The sequence below is a fragment of the Oryctolagus cuniculus genome, chromosome X (assembly GCF_051225735.1).
Source record: "Oryctolagus cuniculus isolate XC-2025 breed Fujian yellow rabbit chromosome X, ASM5122573v1, whole genome shotgun sequence".
NCBI classification, from domain to species: Eukaryota; Metazoa; Chordata; class Mammalia; order Lagomorpha; family Leporidae; genus Oryctolagus; species Oryctolagus cuniculus.
In genome coordinates, this window is record NC_142888.1 from 103,712,059 (window position 1) to 103,720,051 (window position 7,993).

Genomic DNA, 7,993 nt, shown 5'->3' on the forward strand with positions numbered 1-7,993 from the left:
AAATATAGCCATAAACAGCAGAATGAAAACTACAGAAAAAAATTTTAAATAAATGACGTGATCCTTTATTTAGGGAAACCAAAAGATTCTTCTTAAGAGAATATTAAAACTCTTAAGAGAATTTGGCAAAGTTGCAGGACATAAAATCAACACAAAAATCAGTAGCATTGTTAATGCTCAGATTGAGAACAAACTTGGAAAATCAGTCTCATTCACAAATGCTACAAAAATTTAAATATCTTGTGATAAACTTAACCAAGGATGTGAACAATATCTACAATGAAAATTACGAAACACTATTGAAAGAAATAGAAGACACATGACACAATAAAGGAAAATCCTCCATGTTCATGGATTGGAAGAAATTTAATGGCCAATGTGCTGTTTTAAAGAGATGCAGTTGATTGTCTTCTGGGCTGTTACCCTCATAAATGGGATTAGCAGTTGTGTAAAAGAGGCTTCACACAGAATTTGGCTCTCCTGCCCTTCTATGTTGCAAGGGCACAAGATTCTTTGATTCCAGAGAATGCAGCACCAAAGCACCATCTTGGAAGTGGAGAACAGCCTTCATAAGACAATCAAACCTATCGGTATTTTGATCTTGGGATGCTCAGCCCCCAGCCCCATGAGCAATACATTTCTGTTCTTTATAAATTACCCTGTATTGAATTTTTTAAAAAAAATATATTTTATTTATTTGAAAGCAGAGTGACAGAGAAGGAGAGACACAGAGAGAAACAGAGAGAACTTTCATCTGCTGGTTTACTCTCCAAATGGCCACAACAGCCAGGGCTGGGACAGGCTGAAGCCAGAATTGTAACAAACAATGCAGGTCTTCCACATGAGTGGCAGGGGCACAATCACTTGGGTAATCTTTCATTGTATTTCCATGTGCATTAGAAGGAAGATGGATTGGAAATGGGCAGATGGTACTGGAACTAGTACTCTGATAACAGGATGCTGGTGTTGCAGGTATTGGCTTAACTCACTGTACCACAACATTGGGCCTATTAGATATTTTTGTTACAGCAGCACAAATGGACTAAAGTAGTCTGTTTCAATTCAGCTCATAAATTGGAAATGATATTAATAACTTAAACTCAGTGAATAAGTCATGTTTTAAGTATTTCATTCATATGCATTAAGTCATCAAATCCTTGTAACAATTTTATAAGGTAGGTAATATTGTTATTCCCATTTTTAGATAAGGGTACTGCAGTACTATGAGGTTAGAACATTCATTTTAATTCACAAGACTGGCAAAATGACATTGCTAGGAGTTTGATTCCAGAGCTTTTATATCTAATAACAATTTTCCAGATGGCTCTCAATTATAATACTTAAGAAAGATACAATTTAAGGCAGCAAATTCAGGAAAACAGACCAACCCTTGCTTTATTCTTTTAAATCAGAGGGCTTCCAGACCCAAGCAAGCAGTACCCTGGAACTGTTTCGCAGAGAATAAGGCCTTTCTGAGGGTCATTGTCCTCAAAGTCTCCAAAAGAACCAGCTCTTCTCTTACACTTTATCCTTGTGGATACACCACCATTTTAGGAAGAGGATTTCTTTTTTTTTTTTCCTTCTTTCCATATTTTCTTCATTCCTTTCAAAAATTCTGAAAAATTGGAATTAACAGATAAGATTATTTTGTTGCAAAATGTTGTAAAACCCATTCTTAGTTTTCCTGAACTTGTTTTTGATGCCCTCTCATATTGTACTGTATTTAATATTTATGGTCTCTGGATAGTAAATGATAAAAGCACCTATGCCCCAACCATCAGGACAACTGAAATGTACCCTAGTAAATTAAAGGAGGCATCCCTTTTTTCAATAAAAATGCTTTTGCAGGGGCCAGCGCTATGGCATACCAGGTAAAGCCACCGTCTGCAGCACCGGCATCTCATATGGTAGCTGGTTCAAGTCCCGGCTGCTCCACTTCTGATCCAGCTCTCTGTTATGGCCTGGGAAAGCAGTAGAAGATGGTCCAAGTCCTTGCGCCCTGGCACCCATGTGGGAGACCCGCAAGAAGCTCCTGGCTTCAGATCGGCACAGCTCCAGATGTTGCAGCTAACTGGGGAGTGAACAATTGGATGGAAGACCTCTCTCTCTCTTTCTCTCTCTGCCTCTGGCTTTCTGTAACTCTGCCTTTCAAATAAATAAAAAATAAATAAATAACAATTTTAAAAATGTATTTGCATATTTGTATTTTATGGAAGATCATTGACCAGTATAGAAGGGAAATAACAGTTCATGAACATTGGATATTGCCAAATGCACAATCTTCCCAGTACAAGAACTCAACATGGAACCAAAGCCTGTCTGGAGCTAGTTTCAGAGTCAACTGTGAAACATTCATTTCTAGAATTCTAGAAATTAGGATTGTTTCCTACTTTCCTAGGTAAAGTTATACTTTAAATCAAGGCATGGGACTAGAATAACTGAAAAGGCTACTGCAGAGAAATGATTTTTAACCATATGGTTAGCTAAAAAAAGTAGAAAGTAATTGCTATGTGTTACTAAAATTGTCGTTATTTTGTATCTAATACATTTTCCTAATCAACTTTTCTGTTAACTTAGATGTCAGTTGAACATATTTTGAACTTCACTAATTAGGAGTTAGGAATAGATTGTCTTTCCAGAAGAAATTTGCCTACTTTTAGGATTATGGATATAGACTATTAAAAATATTCATGATACTTTCTTTTTTTTTAATTTCAGAAGAGGGGCAGCCAGGACACAAACTGGTGCCCTTATGGGATGCTAGTGCTGCAGGCAGAGGCTTAGCCTACTATGCCACAGCACCAGCTCCCATGACACTTTTTTTTTTTTTGACAGGCAGAGTGGACAGTGAGAGAGAGAGAGAGACAGAGAGAAAGGTCTTCCTTTCCCATTGGTTCCTCCAATGGCCGCCGTGGCCAGCACGCTGCGGCCGGCACACCGCGCTGATCCGATGGCAGGAGCCAGGAGCCAGGTGCTTTTCCTGGTCTCCCATGGGGTGCAGGGCCCAAGCACCTGGGCCATCCTCCACTGCACTCCCTGGCCACAGTAGAGAGCTGGCCTGGAAGAGGGGCAACCGGGACAGAATCCGGCGCCCCAACCGGGACTAGAACCCGGTGTGCCGGCGCCACTAGGCGGAGGATTAGCCTAGTGAGCCGCGGCGCCGGCCCTCCCATGACACTTTTTTAAATTGGCAAGGAAGACTGTATTCAGGGAGACTACTACACTATGATGAGGCTTTATAGTAGGATTGTTACGGTCAGAATGTGTCCCAGTTTCATACATTGAAACCTAAACCAGTCTTTGAGGGTGACTAGGTCATGTGGGCAGTCTTCATGAATGGGGTTAGCATCTTATAAAAGAGGCTGTAACCTGTTTGTTCTTTTGACCATGAGAGGGCACATCTAGAAGGCACCACAGATGAGGCAGAGAGAGACCTCAGGAGACAATGACTTTGCTGCCATCTTGGTCTTGGATTTTCCAGCCTTTGGAATTGTAAGAAATAAATGTCAGTTGTTTATGAGCCATGCAGTATATAGCATTGTGTTGTAGCAGCCTGAATGAACTAAGACAAGTGGAGAATAATTGGGTCCAATTCCAAAGAGGACAACATTAAGGGAAGCTTTATACTCAATCAGCAGGGAAGAAGTCAGTGGAAAGAGAAATACTGAAAGGAAACATCAGGGATAAGAAAGACTCTGACTGGCCCACGCCGCAGCTCACTAGGCTAATCCTCCGCCTTGTGGCGCCGGCACACCGGGTTTTAGTCCCGGTCAGGGTTCCGGATTCTGTCCCGCTTGCCCCTCTTCCAGGCCAGCTCTCTGCTGTGGCCAGGGAGTGCAGTGGAGGATGGCCCAAGTACTTGGGCCCTGCACCCCATGGGAGACCAGGAGAAGCACCTGGCTCCTGCCATCGGATCAGCACGGTGCGCCGGCCACAGCGTGCCAGCCGCGGTGGCCATTGGAGGGTGAACCAACGGCAAAAGGAAGACATTTCTCTCTGTCTCTCTCTCTCACTGTCCACTATGCCTGTCAAAAAAAAAAAAAAAAAAAAAACACAGACCCTGACAAAACACATCTATCAGTATTTTTGCTAAAGGCAGGCCAGGGTGATGATAAATAAAGTGTAGGGAATTTGATCAAATAACAAGGGTGGGGGATTTTCACTAAGTTGACCCAGCAGATTTCTTGCTTAAACAAACCAATGACAGAGCCCACATTTGGTCCTAATCAAAAAGGGAGAGCAGAGAAACCAGACTTCTGTTTGGTTAAAGAAGAAAGCATTTGTCAAAAGTAACATATACGAGCATTACTGTAGTAACAAAGTGATGCTTTTTGAGAAAGGCTGAAAAAGGAAAGCAAAAAGGCCAGCTTTTCAAAAATATTCCATTACAGAAAACAATCTAATTTTGTTTGAAGTATCCTTCAAAACTGATATTACATTCTTAGACTACAAATGAGAATCTTTTTTATATCGAAAATAACTTACATTGCTTAAGCACCAGCAGTTAGTTATCCCTCAATTTTTTAAAAAGATTTATTTTATTTATTTGAAAGACAGAGTTACAGAGAGAGGTAGAGACAGAGAGAGAGGTCTTCCAGCCACTGGTTTACTCCCCAGATGGCTGCAATGGCCAGAGCTGCGCTGATCCAAATCAAGGAGCCAGGAGCTTCTTCTGGGTCTCCCATGTGGGAGCAGGGGCCCAAGGACTTGGGCCATCTTCTACTGCTATCCCAGGTCATAGCAGAGAGCTGGATCAGAAGAGGAGCAGCTGGGACTCGAACCGGTGCTTCAGGCCAGGGCCCTTCCTCGATATTTTAAAGTGGGTATTATATCCGGATATTTATTTCTCACTAATAGGTTTGTTTCATGTTCTTCCCTATTAGAATATGGTGTTTGGCTGGGCTGGTGTGTGGCACAACAGTTAAGACACTTGTTGGGACACCTGCATCTCACATTGGAATGCCTGGGATCAGGTCCTGGCCCCAGTTCCTGACTCCAGACTCTTGTTAATAGGAACCAAGGGAGGCCTCAGGTGGTGAAAATGATTAGGTTCCTGCCACCATGTAGGGTACCTGGATTAAGATTCCAGCCCCAGGGCAAGCTCTGTGGCAGAGTGGGCTAGGCCTCTGCCTGTGGTGCTGGCATCCCATATGGACGCTGGTTTCAGTCCTGGCTGTTCCACTTCCGGTCCAGCTCTCTGCTATGGCCAAGAAAGAAGATGTTCCAAGCGCTTAGGCCCCTGCATCCCCATGAGAGACCTAGAAGAAGCTCCTGGCTCCTAGTTCGGATGGGTTCAGCTCCAGCCATTGTGGCCATTTGGGGAGCGAACTAACAGAGGGAAGACCTTTCTCTCTGTCTCTACTTCTCAAATAAATAAAAATAAAATCTTTAAAACAAAACAAAAAGGAGAGGGGCCCGGACTGTGATGTAGTGCCAGCAGTGCCGGCATCCCATATGGGCACTGGTTTGAGTCCCGGCTGCTCCACTTCCGATCCAGCTCTCTGTTAAGACCTGGGAAAGCAATAGAAGATAGTCCAAATACTTGGGCCTCTGCACCCGCGTGGGAGACATGGAAGAAGCTCCTGATTCCTGGCTCCTGGCTTTGGATGGGCACAGCTCTGGTCATTGCGCCCAACTAGGGAGTGAACCAGTGGATGGAAGATCTATCTCTCTGCCTCTTCTCTCTCTGTGTAACACTGACTTTCAAATAAATAAATCTTTAAAAAAATAAAAAAAAAATTTCAGCTCCTGTGTTTGGCCTGGTCCAGCCCCAATTATTGCAAACGTTTGGGGAATGAAGCAGAGGATGGAAAATCTGTCTGCTTTGATTTCAAATAAATAAAAATAAATGCATAGTTAAAAAATAATAATCAGAATAATTTTGACAATGCCAATGCTGTAGCATATTTAATTTATGTTGAATAATCAATTAATAATATTTGTAAATACAAACATACTTCAAAAAGTTCCTGGGAAATTGGAATTAAAAATTAAATTTATTTTAAATGCAAAATATTTTGAAATCCGTGCACAGCTTTTTCTTTTTTGTTGCAAAGATAATTTCAATAGTTTTTGTTATGAATGAGTTCCAGATATATTAGAGATCTACCATCATTTTCTTAAGCTTTGTAACTTGCAGTCAAGAATATCTGCATTATTTAAAGCACAAACATCTCAGCATTTCAGTCGGCTGCACCTAGAAAGTGCCTCTCTTTAGAGAAGAAAGATGCACCTCCCAGGTAAGTGATTACTGCATATGTTTCATGGAGGAAAAATGAGACAAAAATACCCATAAATACAAATTTGCCTCTAAACAAGACCAGGTACATTTCTGTCACTGGCGTGAAACAATAACCTGTTTTGCCTTCTCTAGCGAAAAGTGAAAGGCTTCACTTCAAGTATGAATCAATGAAGTGGCGGCATGCGTATTTAAGTTCTGAGAAATCAACAGTTTGAGATAGTGTCACCTGGGTAAAGTGCTATCATTCTCTTCGGGGTTGCAAAATGGCCACTAACATCTCGCTCTCGAGATGCCAAAAGTTTGCATGTCTGTTCACCCGAGTGTCAGGTTCACCATACCGCTCACCTCGGGGAAGCTAGCCAATCTCCCCAAGGTGTAGCAAACCATAAACTAGTTCCACAGCAACATGCCCAATCGACCCTTTTAATAAAAAGTATCAATACTCAAAAGTTCTAATGAATACCTACATAACAAAAACCCCCGCATTCTAGGAGTCTGGGTCAAAGAAACCGCTATTGGGTTCACTCCTCCACAGCCTGAGGACAGTCCCTCAGCCACCTCTCCGCCTCGATAGCTCTAGGATGCCCTCCATCCGGGGTCATCGGCCCTGGCACTCTCACGTTATCCCAGGAAGCTGCGGCAGGCGGTGAGGGCTGTGACTGGCTGAGGGGGGCTGTGCCAGGGCCGGGCCACGTGCTACCTCCACCCTGCGCCAGCAGCAGGACGGCAAAGCTTGCCGGGCCAGACACAGCGGAGCTCCAGCTGCTTCCTCACTGAAGAAGAGTGTCGCACTAAGAAGGGACGGCATAGGGCTACTTTCCTCCATCTTGGTTTTGGTAGAAAAGAAAGAAAAGTAACTTTTGACTTAACAAAAAACGTCCTTTTCTTGGCTTTGCCTGCCCTGGGCTCCTCACTCCTGGAATTCCAGCACTGACAGCAGCCCCGCCTCCCCTCGAGGCCTAGCTCTTCCCGCACCCCACGTGGAGGAGGAGCCTCAAGGTCACCCGCTTCTCAGCACTTTCCCTTGCACAAACTGAAAGCTAGTCACAGTCTTACAATGCGCACGCACATCCACCCAAGTCTGCGGTCCCGCTGTCGGGGAAGCTGAACACAGCTAGCACTGTTTCCACGGACGCGTTACTGGAATGCTGGAGGTCCCAGCCTGGGGCCCGCTTCCAGCTCAGCAGGGAGGACCAGCTTTTTCATAATATGTATTTCTCATGAACTTTTTTAAGACTGTTCATATGCATAGATTTCAAAATTATTTTGTACCAAAACAAACTAGTCTTTTATATCCATTTTTTTTTTGACAGGCAGAGTTAGAGAGACAGAGAGAAAGGTCTTCCTTCTGTTGGTTCACCCTCAAAATGGCCGCTACGGCCCGTGCGTTGCACCAGGCAAGCTGCGCTGATCCGAAGCCAGGACAGGTGCTTCTTCCTGGTCTCTCATACGGGCGCAGGGCCCAAGCACTTGGACCATCCTCCACTGCCCTCCCGGGCCACAGCAGAAAGCTGGACTGGAGAGGAGCAACCGGGACTAGAACCCAGGCTGCTGGCGCCGCAGGTGGAGGATTAGCCTAGTGAGCCGTGGCACTGGCCTATATCCATTTAAAAAAAAAAAAAGATTTATATATTTAAGAGACAAAGTTCCAGACATAGGGAGGTAGAGATCTTCCATCCACTGAGTCACTCCCCAAACAGCCAGATGTGACCCAATCAGGAGCCAGGAGCTTCTTCCGGGTTCCCATGCACT